Here is an 18,740-nt window from a genome sequence, read left to right on the forward strand (position 1 = left end):
TTGGTCGGAGTTGTTCAATCAAAAATAATAAAATGTTGTAGAAATGTTATAGTTATGTATAGTTAATGTTATAGTACTGGATCTCATGAAAACCGTTTCACTTTTAGTCTCAACGAAAGTCATTTAAACTTCTATCTGAAAGGGCTTATAAAATTAGAATATCTTTTAGTGACTGTGATTTATCTCAGAAATGTTAATCGTGTCATTTAACGGTGTACCTGTTTTCAGTAGAAAGTTCTGTACGAAATCACAGGTATCTGGTAGTTAATTATATAGAGGGAAAACTAAAGCATGGAAACTGGGTATTAGGTATTTGGCCTTCATAAAATCCAATAGCCTGAAATCTTCATACGAAAACAATCAACACACCAAATTAAAGGCAACTGTAACGGAAATGCTGTCGAATAGATCAAAGGCTTTATTATTATTTTGTTGATTTTTACTTTAAATAACATATGGTAAAAAAAATAAAAATCATTTTATACCTCTCTAATAGTTACTTATAATTAAATGCTAGGGGGACACTGTCGAAGGTTATCTGTAACTTCGAAAGTTATTATTAAAATTAAAAAATGTTAACATATGATACGTATTATTAAAATACTATGTTAAATATACAATTACTATCTATATAATGTATAGTATAAACATGAAACACAAATATTGTTTGTCTTGATAGAGGCAACGATACTTTTTACCTTCAGCATGTTTAACAAGTATGGGCGCGTGTTGACTTTATGTGCTGTGCTGCGTCCCACCATAGTCATAGCTGTTAGGGGTATTACTGGGTGCGTCGTTTTTTTACGTTGTTGTTGTTGTTGCCTACTGGTAAAAATGAAATTTTACTCCACACAGCCTCTGTGTTCTACACAGTTCTCCTCGTAGAACTGTTATAGTTACAGAAACATTATTCCTCGCATTTATTACACTCGTTAAATTTTATAACAAAACTTATCATATAAAATTATAGGGGTAATATTCCATAAACAAAGAGGAGAAAAAAGAACCAGAAGTATATCTCTTTATTGCCATATATATGTGAGTATGTGTTTTTCGTTCAGCTTTGATTGCTATAAACAGGACGCTTTGAAATATATTTAAATCATTAAATATCAAATCAAATCAAAATCTTTTTATTCATACACATAAAACAATAAAATATACATTTCCATAATTTAAATTAATAATTCCCCATATAGACTATAGGTCTGTGTAAGGGGAAGAGTCCATCAATCAGTCTTTTCTTAATTGTACTTAATTGTTCTTAATTGTAATCGTAATTGTAATTGTGTACCATACTTTAACCTAAAGATTTACCAAAGATCTGTTTAAGTAGTACAAAATACATTGTTGTAAAAATTGAATATTGTTGAAATCATTAAATAGATGTAATCAAATATTAAAAAAGTTCGATTGAACTACAAATTTAAAATAAGAAGAAAGACCATTTAAAATACTGAACTAAAATATATTTAATAGTAAGCCTGCAAACTCACAAAAGGTTTTGAATATAATTACATTTAGATAGTGTATTACTAAATTATTGAACCAATAAATTTTAAAACTAGATAACTAATAACCAGCTCATTAGAAGTTAAAATGCACAGGAATTTTCAATTAAGTGTCTTTTTCAATTAATGGTCTGTTTAAACAATTGTAAAAATAAAAGCTGACAAATTATTCAGAAATTTAAAATTGTATTACAATGTTCCATTAATGAACTCACCTTATTATGAAGAAATCTGGGTTTAAATATGTACAGAGCTTACATATTCCCATGGAAAGTACAATAACCCCCTTTAAATATTTCTACAGGAAACTATTAATAACATTAAGGATGTTATATCAATGGATATTTTAATACTAGATGTAATATTGTCATTTAAAAGTTACTACTGATTTAAAAACGTTTTTCAACCATTTACTCTTGATAAAAACATTGATCTTTCATTGATTATTTAATTTTAATTGGTTTTTCATAAAAATTAGTAGGTTACCTTTATTGCATTCCATTGAAATGTTTTGGAACAGTTGAATGTCACACCACAGATGGAATTATTTTAGAACATTGCACCAAGCGTATTAATTAGGCCATATTAAAACAATGTTTTTGAAAAATGCTTAACAACAAAGCGAGATACGAGATATAGGCGTGGATACAATATTGCATTGTATGCAATTCAATGTTATGAATTCAAAGCCTGGCAAACGGTTGCCAACACAATTTATTCTCTGATTGTTTGTGCCTTGACTAATTAATGTTTAACTGGAAGCCGCGACCACCACGACCCTTTACTAATAAAATACGTCACAGCTGTACGTGTATGTTGTTTTTTAATCCGCCTGTTACATGAAATACACATCCTTTGACCGTTGTATTTGAAAAAACCTATTATAGAATGTTCCCTTAAATACTCATACTAGTAAAAAATAGTTCTCTCATTACGTGCATGGGTTTATCTAACAAAATATTATGTAGATTATGTTTATAACCAATAATTGTCCGATTGTTATGATTACTAGTGTAGTGTTAAAAATTACCTCGCCTTTGGCATAGAAAGACATTTTATATACAGTTACGGATTCAAATTGTAACAATAAACTATTGGGTATTGCTGATATAAATTATAATAATCGTTTTGTAAGTAAAGCGAAACTCTAGTTTCAACGCATTTTTCTTCCACAAACATACGGTATTGTATACAAATATGTTTTTTTTCTGTTTGGATTTCAATTCTTTGTTCTAATAAGTTGCTTCAAAATAGGCTTAACACTCATTTACTTTTTCGCTAAAAATAACTTTATTATTACGAATAACATAAGAGATAACCCATCCAATGCTATTATAGGGGTAGGAATGAGCCCTCCGATACTTTCTGTGGTGTGGCAGGCTGAACAGTGGCGCGCCCAGACTGCCATGAAGTGAATTAACTTTCTTTCATTACCACAGTTGATCGGGGGGGGGCTGAAGGTGATAGAGAGGTCATACAGGGCGCGAACGTGACTTACATAACTCCGTTTTTATATTTTATATCCTTTGTACAAAAATGCCTACCCTGTTCTCATAAAATCCTAAAGAGTACGGGCATCCACTTTTGACCATAATATTCTTAAAGACAAGAGCAGAGGTAATTAAAAATGAATACTCATTTACTGTGTCACAATTTAATTACGTTGTTTGAGTTTCTCTACTATGGCACGTATCTTATTCTTAGATAGTAATGAAAACTAAATATATACTTCGGAATGTGCTTTGATATTAGCTGTCGGCCAATAACCCAACTAATTACGCATTTATCTGTTAATTGATGGTAATCAGAATAAGTCCTAATTCTTAGCTGTAGTAATTTCCGCTTTAATAATTTGTAAATAAAAATTTAGAGAGTGGAAGTTATGATAAATGACAAATTTTTTTACTCATAGATAAGATATTAAATTTAATGTCTGTACTTGATACAGTGACAGCATTATAACAAGAAGGGCGTAACCCTGAGTAGTACTGCTTATGTAAGCATATATATACATATATATATATATATATATGTATATATATATATATACATACACCCTGTATATATGCTTACATAAGCAGTACTACTCAGGGTTACGCCCTTCTTGTACATATATATATATGGGTGTACATAAAGTCCTGCACGGGTATAATATTTTCTGAACGATAACAGATAAATAAACAAGATTTGGTACATCAATATTACACCTAAAAATCTACTTTTTGATGGAACTATCAATTTTCTGTAATATCATGGGAACGTCCCGCAAGGAGTCAGAAGGAAATCTTAAATAGGAGCATAGGTCAATATGGACATCATTTTAAAGGGCTTATCTAGCAGGTTACATTTTATTAGTAGCCATAACCCCAGTAAAGCAAAACTGCAACCAAACAAATACTGCAGCTAACTACTACATTATGCTTGTCAGTTGTACAGAAGTGAATTATGACATTAGTTATCCTCAAGGGTTACAAATTTGGTCCTAATATATTGATAACGGGGAAAACCTGATAACAGTAACAATTAGAAATCTCAGCGACCTATGACGATCGGAAACACTTCCTATTTCCATAAAGTGTTGAACAGTTCTCCCTACAGTTGTTCTAGAAATTGGCTGCCTTTCGTGAAAGTAGTCATTAAATAAATGGCATGCTTCCTCGTGTGATCGTCTGTTATTTCCCCAACCAACCATCATAAGAAGTGTTATACGTTCACGTTCGTCAAGCGACATAATGTAGTTGAAGAACTACAAGCAATACGACAAACTCTTTTGTACTAAAGCGCACTGATAAAATGGATGGACAGCACTACTAAAACAAGAAAACTAGAATAGCCTACTATGAATAGACTGGCTAATAGGAAAGTCCTAATTGCGACCCAAAGATAAGAGATTTCTAATTGTTACTGTTATCAGGTTTTCCCTGTTATCAATATATTAGGACCAAATTTGTAACCCTTGAGGATACCTAATGTCATAATTCACTTATGTACAAATGACAAGCATAATGTAGTAGTTAGCTGCAGTATTTGTTTGGTTGCAGTTTTGCTTTACTGGGGTTATGGCTACTAATAAAATGTAACCAAGTAAAATCTTCGAACAGCCGCCATTTTGTACTGGATCAATCTTTTTGAGTGCGGTTTGCGGCATTAAACTCTGCTAAATAAGCCCTTTAAAATGATGTCCATATTGACCTATGCTCCTATTTAAGATTTCCTTCTGACTCCTTGCGGGACGTCCCCATGATATTACAGAAAACTGATAGTTCCTTCAAAAAGTAGATTTTTATGTGTAGTATTGATGTACCAAATCTTGTTTATTTATCTGTTATCGTTCAGAAAATATTATACCCGTGCAGGACTTTATGTACACCCTGTATATATATATATTTATTTATACGAGTATTGCAGTTTATTTTGAAGGATAAAATTTTCAATGTCTCAATGTCACTGACTAAAATTTAAAAATGCCTTAAATTTATTATTGTACATGACCACTTTAAAAAGCACTTTAGTAAATTTACTATGTATTTTACAACTGAATACCACTGTGTCATATATATATATATATATATATATATATATATATATATATATATAAAAATGTCATATATATATATAAAATGACAAAATGGTATTCAGTTGTAAAATGCATAGTAAATTTACTAAAGTGCTTTTTAAAGTGGTCATGTACAATAATAAATTTAAGGCATTTTTAAATTTTAGTCAGTGACATTGAGACGTTAAAAATGTTATCCTTCAAAATAAACTGCAATACTCGTAACATAGCGATTGCAGAAGTTTAATTTATTTATTGCATAAAAGTTTATAATTGTAATCAGAACCAAAACCAATTATATTCGTTAATAAGAAAATGCTATTTTAAATCATTTACATACTAAAATAACAACAATAAAAAAGGTCGATTAATATAAATTTACATATTGGTTAGATGAGACATGAATTCTTGTACAGTATATGGACATATTTTCAGCTACATTAGTATAAAGTTTTTTTCGTTTTGAGATGGCTCTGTTTTTTTAGGTGCCGAGGCAGCGCGTTACTAAAGGGCCCGTAGTACTGAAACTGTGTGGAGATGTAGTTGCTAAAAAACGGTTTTGAGCACGATAAAAATATCCTGACAAAATGTGAACAATCCTCTTTTGGATTATAAATACTCTTAACATTTCGCTACATAATTCCTAAAATTGTATAGCATATTTTAACATTCTGTACACATATCATAGTACATTTGAAGGATAGTTGGTTTACAAACTATAGACAATAACACCTGAAGGGGAAATTATTTGAAGACAGCATTATGTATTGGGTATCAATGTAAAGACCATTTGATTTTAACATCCAAAATATAACCAAGAAGATGAGCAGACTTAGACGGACTGATACCAATTATGCTGAAACTCTCTAAACCATAGAAATATTATGGGTAGATAACTATTATTTTATTTTTATATTCATTTACATGAATACCATTTGACTGAACCATCTATTCAAGCCACAATATGACTGACTCATGATAAGGTTTATTCTCTGTAAATCATGACAATAAGACAGAGCAGTTGTGTCATATGCATAGTAAACAACGTTTGAATTTACTTCGGAAGGTAGTTCCTTGGGTATATATAAAATAGGAAAGGGCCAAATATGGAGCCTTGGAATACACCTGAACAAACTTTAGTCTAACCCCCTTGAAATTAACCTTTATTTCTTAGTGCAAACTGCGTGATTCCTTCAGAGAGGTACGAGGAAAGAAGTGAGAGAGATGGACTGTTTAAGCTATATCCTTCCAGTATTTCGAAAAGGAACATGAACAAATCAATGCTAAAAATCATACTTATTATTAAGAGCCCTGAAAGTAATCGTCCTTGAGAAAGAAAGTATAAAAGTTTAGGCAGTAAAAGTTTATTAAACTATAACAAAATAAAAATATCAGTGAAATTAAAATAAAGCTACTTGCCCTTATGAAGGAATGTCACAATTTGTATGGTACTGAGAACAAAGATAAACAAGCTTATTTCCGAAGAGTTGAGTTAACAAAGTAGTTTGTTTGTGGAAACGCATTAAAGTATCCATTACGTTTAAAGAGTGTTCATTAAACAATACCCGCAGCGAATCTGCTAATGTGATCTTCTTAATCCAAATCCCCCGCTACGCTAGTGGCTGTCGCCCTCGATTACGCAAACATCCGTGGCTTAATACCCTCCGATACGGTCGGCTTATCTGGAAGTAATTGCTGAAAACCCTTAGTCTAATGAATACGTTACTAACAGAACATTTATACAAAGTATCTTAATTTATGAAGAAAGAGAATCTGGATCTGTTACAAAACTGGCTGTTTGGATTATATTGATATCCATATGAATCGTTTAAAATTTTTACTCATTACGTTTATAAATTTCAATGAATATTTTGTATTATTCAACTATCCACATACCCTCTACATTATTGAATAATAATCATTGAGCAGGAAACATTATCTTTTAGTTTAACAGCGGTTATTAAACGATTATAATATAAATATTATAGAGTATATATATATATATATATATGTTTTTGTTTATAAATTTATATTCATTTAAGAATAAAAAATTGTGTCTAGAGAAATATTTAATGATAGCGTAAAACTAATTATCAATCAGGTAATTTTTTAGGGATTTTTATATTCAATAGACTTTTTCAGCTCATTCGACAGTGAGTTATATTAATTAAAGGCTGAATCTTTCTTTTCGTACATTTCCCGTCGATAAAAATTAATTGAAAGTTTTGGAATTTATTTTGCAAAGATGTATAGGTAAAATTAAGTTTATCAGTCATTTGGCTTTGTTTTATAAACCAGATATTTCATGTAGCCCCAAAAAAGTAATCAAGTGGGTTAAGGTCAGGAGACCTTGCTGGCCATTCCACAGCGCCCCTTCGGCCTATCCACCTTCTTGGTGGACAATATTATTTAGATATTGTCGCACTTCAAGACCATATTGTGGTGGTGCTCCATCTTGTTGTAACCAAATGATATCAGCTTCTTGTCCAAACATATTTTGGAGTGCAGGCACAATCTGGTTTTCAAGCATATCTAAATACTTCACAGAATTTAAATTTCCATCAATTACAAATGGACCGACCAAGCGATGATCAACTATTCCTGCCCAAACATTAACTTTTGAAGGGCGTTGTGTATGGGCCTCTACATACCAGTGTGGATTGTTATCTGCCGAGTAACGACAATTATGTCTATTGAAAGTTGCTTCGTCACTAAAAAGGATTCTTGTTAGAGATGTAGCCTCATAAAGTGTTTTATAAATATGTATAACACAGTATGAATAAACCTTTAACACTTTTAAACTTTTATATTTCTTTCGATGTACATTTCGAAATATGTGATTTCATCTTCAGGTATTCAGGTATTCAAAAAAGGATTATGTTCAGTAACTCAGGTTCAACGTCTAGTTTGTCCATCATTATATCACAAAATTCAACCCTACGATCATAGTCATCTTCACTAAGCTCTTTTACTAGATTGACTTTAAAAGGTTTGAATTTTTTACATTTAAGAATTTTTCTTACTGAAAATTGGCTAATGTCGTGCTCCAAAGCAGCTCTGCTCGTAGATATGTGTGGATCTTCAACAAAGGACTGCATAACATCTAATGATTTCTCCTCGTCAATTACAGGAGCCCTTCCTGGCTTGGGTCTATCCTTTACAGAATGAGTATCATTAAACCGTTGAACAATTCTTGCCACCGTAAATCTAGTTATGGGATTGTTCCGGTTAGGATATTCCTCATTGAATAATTCTGCTGCTTTAGCGTATGATCTCATACGTTCTCCATAACCTCTCATCATTAACACAGTAATTCTTTCAAACTCAGAATTATCCATGTAGAAATAAAATAAGTAACACTATTTGTCAGAAAAATAACCTTAAACTGATGATTAATTTCCCCCTAACTTACAAATCATGTTATCTATCAATGTTGGTTATACATATTGGACCAGATTCTCGCTTGGTTATAGCAGCAATAGTGACGAAACAGATGAATATTTTATTGCGCATATCCAGAATAACGGTGCCAACTGAGCTGGATGTAATATATTCATAGAAGTGGGTGAAAACGCTCGCTTTCTTTTGTTCACTTACTATACATTTACATCTTGTATTGCAAAATAACAGATCGTGTTGATTCTTATAACGAAGGTAAATATGAAAAGCTAAGTCTCTAAATTAATTTTAAAAATTCCCAGTGTCCTAATTAAAATCAAATGGTAAAATAAATTTTATATAGTAAATTATAGTGATAATTATAGTTTTATGAACAAAACATATATATTACTACTATAAACATAAAAATGTTGTGTTTTTAAATATAGATAAAAGTTGAAATATTAGTTAAACCTAATTGTTTAAATTAACTATATGTTATTATTATTAGAATAATGAATATACGAATCATTCTTATACTTTCAAACAATACCTAGTCAATTACATTTTACAAACAAATAATACTTTTACAGAAACTGTTTGAGTGCCCAAAATTTATGTTTATTTATGCATTATGCAGATCTTTCGAAAGTATTTATTAAAAACTATAATATTACGATTGCGAACTATATAATATACCATTACGTCATATACCATTTCAAAAAATTTTACTGTTTTTATTATTTTGGTTCATAGTACTATAGGTCTTTGTAGGATTTTATTACATCTAGAAGATACCAGCCTCTGTTGCACACTCTCTAGATGCTGAAGAGCTCTGGTATGTCCAGATCTGAGGCTGCTCCTAGCTTTATACAAACCTGCTCCACTCTCTCTTGAAAACGTATAGATTATAGTTTATGAGTCATTTCATAGAACGTTCATACCAATTGTGATTCAACTACAAAAAAGCGTTTGAATGGAGTTTCATTTATCCTATAATATGTGTTCTTGTCATTTTCTCGAATGCTGCAATAAAAGCAGTACAAGAAGCTTTTATCGTTATAAAAACAGTATTTAAAGTCAATGGTTCCGACCAATTGACTCAAGACGCTGAGATACCATCCTGTGTGGACTTTTACAATATGAAATGTTCGTGCCAATCTCAGTTAAAATACATACAACCGCAATACGTCTTTTAATGGTAGGTGTACATACGCGGTTCGGTCAGGGGGCTCTTCATCCTTACATACGATTTCCCCTATTCGCTATTATTTTGCTACTCTCTGCTCCATAAGAAATGGTATATCTAAATATTGTTTTTAAAAATATCTTCAATAAAAAAGTTTTCATTGTAATAGATCATGTTATTGACTTGATAAACTTAACTAGTTCTTTTGTCTGAGAGGGTACTCAACATCCGTCCTTGGTACTAAAATTTATCACACTAAATGCTTGTGTATTTATGGTTAAAACTCACTTAACCACAAGGGGTCTGAAATAGTCGTGTATAAATTGTTTGCCTGGGGACCACATCTTTAGTCCGAAATTGATATCTGCTATCAGTATACAGATCATCCTATACAAGAACCATGGAAGCTTCGATTGTAATTCATATATTTACTAGACGCCCAGTGTTTGAAATAAAAATATTTTGCAATAGTTTTAAGCTTCAGACTACGCCACTTGTTTAAAAACGGTATTGAAAGACGCAAGTAGAAATCCGTTTTCTAAATTTTGTTTGAATTCTTCCAATGACTTAGTCTATCATGGGCTCTAGTCTCTTTAGTCCAATCGTTTCCAGCAAACAAATCTCCTTGTTATTGACTAGTATAATATTAATATAAAAATTTATTGATAAAGACGAATTAAGAATACGGAATGAATACGTTTACATAATCTTGTACTTAAACTAGAAACATATGTAAGATAACAATGTTTTAAATTATCAAAATATTAACACGTTAAAAAATAAGACTAGTTTCTCATTAACAAATCAACGACATGAGAACAACTTGGATTATTTCAAACTACTTTATCTGACATAATGAAAATTCTATATTGAGTATTAATACTACTCTCTCTCCAATAGGTAACGTTAACGGAAAAATTCTTTAATACCCTTTCTGGTCATCCATTAAAATGTTACGAAATAAATATACAGAATCTTATAGGGAAATAAAAAAAATCAGATACTATATAATTAAAATGTAATAAATCATATAAGCTCAAATTTCAAATATAAAATTATATTATTCTTCATAGTAATGGACAAGGGTGAGTTTGAGTTTAACAGCTATGATATAATCATTTAATTCCACATTTCGACGCTATCAACTTCATCATATTGAAAATTGTAAAGATATTAAGAAAATACCTTAATAAAAAATCTAATTCTAAACTAAATAAAAAAAAATTGAGGTACTGTCTTTTAATGCTTAATAAATAATGTACAATATAACCAGTTCTATACAGTGGGTTTTGTTTTTTTTTTATAATAAATATTGTATTGGGATGATCGGGATGGAAGCAATAGATCAACAATTAATTTACCAGGAACTAGTAAACAACACATAGCTTTTCTTTAAATTACAAAAATGCTTTACATTTGGTTCTGCTATCATAGGAAGCTGAAAAATAATAGATAAATATAAGCAGTAAAAGATATCAGATTTATTTTAAGTTATAAAAGGATTGAACACTTACTTAGGGGTTTGATACACTTGTAAATTTAAAGCATATGTGCGAATAATGGTCTTGAACTTTCAATTAAAGACAGTGTTATATTATGTAGAATAAAGTAAGTTAAAAATACCATGAAAAAGCTCAGAACTCTTTTACTATGAGGGAGAATAATAAAAGACATTATGTATGTTATTTTGACAAAAGGAAACGTGAGTGTGTTTCCAACTGCATTTTTCAACGAGACAAACAGTCTTAAAGCTACGTAAAGCTTTAGTGACTGTTGACTTTGACGTTCAAACCATGCAAAATATAAGTCAAATGCTTTGTATTTACGATAGATGTGTTAACATACATTTCTTGTTAACTTATATTACTATATTTCTGTCATATATTATTATGAATGAACAATTATATCATAATTTATCATTATCAAATAATACATAATATATGTTCGATATTAAATAGCTGAATTTCTGCAAAATTTCAAACAAAACATTTTATGCTGCAATTCTTCTCACAATACGTTCCAAATTACATACACTAAAGTTAATAACCTGTATTCAATTGTATTATTATACAGGGAGTAAATTTAGTCATGCTAAGCGTGGATATATTCCAAACGAATTAATATGTCGATAAACAACTTTCACCATATTTATAGAAATACGTATATTTTTTAGGGCTTGAAAAAATTCTTACTTCTTCTAAAAGTAGAAAGGGTTACTTTAAATTTTCCTTCTAAAGGTCAATTAGATAAAAACATAATGACAGTAAGAGAAATCTCTCTATGAAGTTTTGAAAAATGTAATACACTTATGAACACAATGCATGATATCTTTCAGTAAGACTTTGGGTTGTCCAGCTTAACCCTTTACATATTATCTAATTTTTTTGGTGTCATAGTTTTGTCAAGAAGTGTACTTCTCTAGGTGGAATTACTGTGTAAGGGCTTATATGCCAATAACTTGTTAGGGACGTCGTAGAAAAGTTGTCTTCGCGTCATTATAATTCTAAATTCCCCTCCCCTTTATAATAATTATTATATTTATATCTCAATCCGTTTGGAATTGCGTACCAGGACCTAATTTACACCCTAAAATGTAAGGGCTTATTTTCCCATAACGTCTAAGAGATTTCATGTTCATTCTATTGTGTTTGAAGTTAAATCCTGGTATCCCCCTTTGAAAGGAGGAAAATATTTAATGACAAAAATATTCACAGATTTATCTGTTTAGTAAAACAGGAAATTATACTAAACTTTGGAAAAACTAACAGGTTAAAAACTTTCCTACTTAACTCAGGAATTTAATGGAAATAATAAAGCTTTTTTCTTTAGTAATAAATTAATTTAAATAGACAAGAATTCAAAATAAATTTATTTATAATATGAGGTAAAACAACAATTATTGGCAATCAACGTGTTATTCTTAAAGAATGTCAAAATATTTTGCTTTTGCTAACCTACTGACTTCTAAAGCAGCTGCTGTTCCAACATCAACACCAATGAATATTTAAGTGGTCGTCAGGAGTATTTTTATGAACGAAGAACGTGGGAAGAAGAAAATATTTTTTCTTATACGATTTATTTTAAGAATTCAATTCCCTCAAGCAGCAATCAATATATAATTCAACTTCCTCAAAAATCACTATAAAGTAAACAATTGTATTTGTTGAATCAATCCACTTAATAATCTTGCACATTTTCACGTTATTTCTAGTTTAAGAGACCAATAACTTCATTGGCATACGATTATCCTTATTATTAAAAAAATAAAAATATCTAATTACTTGAAAATATCACAAGCATGTATTATTGAAATCATAGATTTAATTTAAAACTATGTACGTATTTGGAAGTATTTTTTTTATATTTTCTTTTTGCATGAATATACTAAGAAAATATTTATAACTTAAATGTGCTCTACAGAGGTAATAGTGCACAAAGAAATACTAAAGTAGTTTTTAACATTAAATAATTGTATTTTAATTTTTTATCTACGTTGATTTTTTCTGAGGAAAAGTAAAGTTCTTCAGGTAAATCTTAAAAGATTTACTGAACAAAAGAAAATCTAGAAAATTGTAGTCGGACACTTGATACTTATCATTGAATAAATTTGGTAATCTAAATATAAGTTACTTTGCTTATTTAAACACATACGTGTTAGAAACGATCAAATACAAAAAATTTAAATAGTGAATTTAAGCTGTAATTTAAAAATGCTTGCTTGTCCGGCAAGTGAAAGATCCAGATTCAATTCCCGGCAGTTGAAGGAATTTTAAAATTTAAAATTTTAATTAGGCTACTATTGATTTTTATACAAATTTTACATGGCTTTTTATTAAAAGATAAATGTAATCAGTTAAAGGTCCCAGCGAATTTACTTTTCCTACGTTGTACTCAGAAGTTGTGTTGGTCAGCAGACTTAATTCCTTAGTTACAGGTTTCCTGTCCATCGCAATTTGTAAAGTTGTCTCTCCATGAAGCAAACTAATCTAGAAGTTTTGTATAAAGCTTTTATTTAGTGTTTGTTGTTAATAATATTACCTAAAGTCAAAGTTTTAGCCCAAACTAGTTAAACATTGTGACATAATATTGCTTACAATTCAGCCCCGATTACATCTTTCACTACAACCATTGTATTACATTTAAATGCAATGTCGTAGAAATCGTAAATTATATCTAAATGGCCTTAATAAAATGATTGATAATAATTAATAATTTTAAAAAATGTAGAACTAATATATGCACAGTATATTTTTACAATACCATTCTGTATACTGAACTATATTTAATAAATTTCTTTAACTTTTCCAACAAGTAATAATTTTTTTATATAAGCAAATTAAAAACATTATATTAACTGATGTTAAAACTTTTAAATAGACTAAGGGAGTTGTAATCATTGGTTTAAACCTATGTAGGAGCCCACACCATCTTTAACCTGTTTAACCTTTGCAAACCGAGAAATTTATTAATATTTATGACGTTTTTTGTTTTATTTTGGACGATGGGTAATAGAATTCACGATATATATATATCGTGGATTCTATATACCCATCGTCCAATAATAAATTGTTACAATTTAAAAGTATTCTTTGTTTTATATATATATATATATATATATATATATATATATATATATATAATATTACTCCCCCATGGTTTTCTTTTCTCATTACGAGTTTTCTTTATTTATTAATTTTGAGTCTCTAAGATGGTACCGGTGTAAATGGTGAGCGCGGCGGTTGTGACTATACATCCCAGGCAAGCAACATTGAGCTAGCTTGGTTGCTCATAGACGGGCGACCACAAACCGGCAATGAATTTGCAATCATACCAACTTGCCAGCTATTGTTTGTGGTAAGGAAGTGACCTATAAACTGTTGGTCCCCATAGAAACTGTTATAAAGTGTTCATTGCCCCTGACCTCGTCCGATGAATGAATATCTCACTTAAATATTTTCACTGGTAACTTGAAATGAAATAACCATAACACTTTTGTTTCTTTTGGTTTCTTTTGTCACATTTTTATGTAAAATGTAGAAAACTCAGAATAATATCATTTTTAGTAATTTTATTTCACATATCATGATATTTCCCCTACATTATGATATATTTGGATGAATATGATTAAAATCCAATGTTAAAAATTGAAATTCTGATTCAATTTATATACATAATATCAATAAACATTGAATCACAAAAAGTACTTGCTCCGCCGGGACTGGAACCCAGATCTCTCACTTGCCGGGTGAATGTGCTACCATTACACCACAGAGCTCTCACTTTTTGCGATTCAATTATGTTTTATTTGGCAGTTTCTTTCACATATGTGTATAAATAACCAAACTAACATATGATCGGAAAACCATATACCTGTAAAATGACTTGTTTACATTCATTAAATTTGTATAAGTGGCAATAGCCTAATTTAATTTTAATAAACATTGATGTAGTGTACCCCATATAAGATGTATTGCTGAGGCTGACATAAAAATTATTCCCCCCAGAAAAGAAAAGAGAAACAGTTTCAATATACTGCGTGATTTCAACGACGCTCGGCCAAGTTCCATGATTGGATATTTAATATAACAGGACTTATTCTTGTGAAAAGTCTTTATATTCAACTATTTTTTCTTTGTACATTTTTAATGAGGCTGACAAATTTTAAATCTCTGATTTCAACAGATGAAATCATTCTTGAGATAATTTGCCTCCTTATTAATTCCCAATACTGATCAATTAATTTGATTTCATATCAGTTTTAAAATGTAAAAATTCCAAGTTAAAAGTGATATAAAATTATGGAGAACATTTTGGTATAAATAGGCAGCATTTGTTAACATGTCATATGATCCAAACTGTAGAACCATGCTAAGTGCATTGGAGCAAGAAAGGAAACTTACCTATTTACCATAAATATTTAGACCAAAAGACAATTGCTGTATCCGAAAATGGAATTGCAAACTTAACAATGGCATCGGAAATGAAATTTGTTGGAAATAGAAAGGCTCTTATATGCGTTCATGCCTAAAATAAAAGCCATATACAATTGGCTAGATATTTGAAACTCTTAATTATCAATATTGATACAGCATGTATGTAGCTAATCCCTTTTCAAATTCGCATAGAGTCCTATTACTATTACATCAAAAGTGAATAGTCTATAACGCTATGGATTTCGACTATTAGATCTTGCTTTCTGGGCTAAAATTGTTCAATTGTTACTGCAATTGTTGGAGTTATTCAATACAAAATCAAAGAATATTAAAAATATATATATTTCTGTTATTTTATTACTTAATATTACTTTTAAAAGCTGTTTCACTGACTAATCCATTGATAGCCCCAAAAACTACTGTTTAAATTTTAAAATAAAATGGATTATGAGTTTAGAATATATTTCAGTGATTACAAATTAATATGCCATCATTATATCAAATATGCCATTTGAAAATAATATGCTCATGGTCTCCTAGTTTTAATAAGTAAAATATTCTGGAAAGTTGTAGTATATAATTACGTTTTTATAAATAGGTTATATCAAAAATATGTTAAGCCCGTTTAAGAACAAGATATTCCACTAAGTAAGTATAGTTTAAATTCTTTAAAAAATTAAATCGAACTTCGATTACATTACATTTTAATTTCAATAATTTAAAAATATTTTATTTACTTAATTTATATTGTGTAGTCGTGCGTCTCATGATTATTATTACCAAACAAACAGTAGTAATTATTCTCTTTGCATATTGAAAGAATGCTAAAGGAAATGTGTAAAATTTTAAGGAAGCATAAATTATTTAAAGAGTCCTTTGAAAGTAATTGTAACTATAAAACTTTTCAAATCATGGTAAACTTCAGAGACTACTCCAGCTGTTATCAAGGCAATAGCATTCAAGCACTCCAATGATTTTCAAAATGTACTTGTCTTAAAATATAAAATCGCAATATATCTAGAAATACAGCTATGAATTTGTAATCTCTTGAAGAGGATTGCTCTGATGAACAATAGGTATTCTGTTCTTTTATAACACAGACTTTTACATTAAATGTGCATAAAAGGAATTCTTTGTTCATCTTCTGCATGACATTCCTTTCAATATTCTTCGTACACAACCTCGTTTTAATTACAGAATACATATTTCCACTGATTGCATTTTATCTCCTTTCTGACGTAAGATCTTCCTTTTTTATAAAATCTCCTAAATATATTGAAACTATTTTATTGTATGACAAAATGTATACCAAAATACACCGGATGTACGCAAGTAAATAAATCCTAGCCTAAGATCTGACAATAGTGTATTTTAACAATAAGATGCAATTTTTATCTGAAATTTGTCTGGTACGAATCACTGATTCACTTTATAATTGCACATTAAAATAAACTTAATGCGATAGTATTGTTCACTTAATATGTGTCAACGCATATATTTGAATGTTTGTATAAAAAATTCCTAATACGATAATTTTATTTAACATGGCACAGCTGCCTGGTGATGGTGATGATCAGGCAAACTAATAACTTCGAAATGATGACTAGAAAATTTAACCACAGCAAAATAATATGCTGCCATGAAATTTTTGAACTCGAATTTTGCGATGTCGTAGCTTAAATTTGATTTAAGCTATAATATTAGTTAAAAGAATAAAATCTGCGTTACCAGATGGGTTAGACCCGAGCAACTCTATTAATGGCTTTAATCATCAAAAACCAAATGTAAGAACTCATTTACTTCTATTATTTACAGTATTATTAAATACGTAGATTTTTAAAATCGTTTTAATGTGTAGCAGTATTACCATTTTCGTTAAAAATATTATGAAGACCTATAAAACATTGATGAAAGAACAAAAATAGTCTACAGGTTAAAAACTACTATTTATATTTAATTTATATCATTGCTGGTTAAATAATTGAAAATGTGTTTCTTTACTATGCCTATCCAGCTTTAGGTAATTAAATTAAAATAAAATTCATTTTACTGAAACACGAGTTCATTGGTTATTTATTTTGTCGCAAATGCATGTGTTACTGAAACGTTTGCAGGTTTAACAGTTAACGGTTATATTACTTGATCAATTTACGAATATTATTAAAATATTTTAAATATATTTTATCGTAATTATTGTTAATGAAAATTTATTCTTGATTGTTTTAAAACCGTATCGTAATACTGTCAATAAATTACAAGGCTTCTATTATTTTCTCAGAGAATATTATGTATAGTTAATTCTGCCTATAGTTCTATATTTAATTATAATAGTAAATTAACATAAAGGAAATTTATAAAATTATGCTCTTTTAAGCTATTATTTATCTACCAAAACTTAAGAAGGGAAAATGTTGGCCAATACAAGGTCAATAATCTTTTAGTGTTTTCTTTTTCTAAATGTTTAAAATTACCGCATTTATCCACACCTTTTAATGCATTAATAATATTCTGAAACAAATTAATAATAGCACAATCAATATAGTAACCAAACAGTATATACATCTTTATATAATTGACTAACCTTTATTAAAATAATTAGACAGCACTGAATTATCTCAATTAAAAATTTTAAATAATTAATTTAAATAAACGTTTTTTAATATATAGCTCTCAAAAGGATAATATATATTTATTCATGATTATTCACTTCATTCCAGTTTAGGAGCTAAAATGTAATTTACCTGCTGGAGAAAAGAGTCTAACTTCGATATTATCCCTTGCTATCCAACAGACGCTTTTTTCGTGGAAGAAAAAAATACATGTATGTCTGGATAGAAAAATGATTTTTCGCCTCATAAAACGTTCTACGTCACTAAAAAACATGCTTTAAAATTCCGTGTTAAAACTTTCTATAGTTTTAAGTATTTTTTTAAATACAAAAGTAAGAATTAACAAGTTTAATAAGTACATTTATGAATGTCAACCGCAAATAACTAAAATTTTCTTTTAAAGTGTAGCAATATTACAAAAACTTTGTCACTCTCTGTGAAGAGGGTTAAACTAGTAGTAGCGTGCCTTCACTTACCCAAGATCTTTCGTATTATTCAGCTATTCAGAGTTTATCCCCTTTGTTCCATAAACCAGCAAAGTTTATAAGCATATAGAACAGGTTC

At 29.6% G+C, this 18,740-nt stretch overlaps 1 protein-coding gene across 4 annotated transcripts in view; it reads left to right on the forward strand.

The window, feature by feature from the left end:
* The window catches only part of LOC124366923 (tyrosine-protein kinase receptor TYRO3-like), a 423,273-nt gene that overhangs the window by 22,263 nt on the left and 382,270 nt on the right, over positions 1 to 18,740 (forward strand). The window lies entirely within an intron of this gene.

This window comes from Homalodisca vitripennis, chromosome 7 (genome assembly GCF_021130785.1).
Source record: "Homalodisca vitripennis isolate AUS2020 chromosome 7, UT_GWSS_2.1, whole genome shotgun sequence".
In the NCBI taxonomy this organism is placed as follows: Eukaryota; Metazoa; Arthropoda; class Insecta; order Hemiptera; family Cicadellidae; genus Homalodisca; species Homalodisca vitripennis.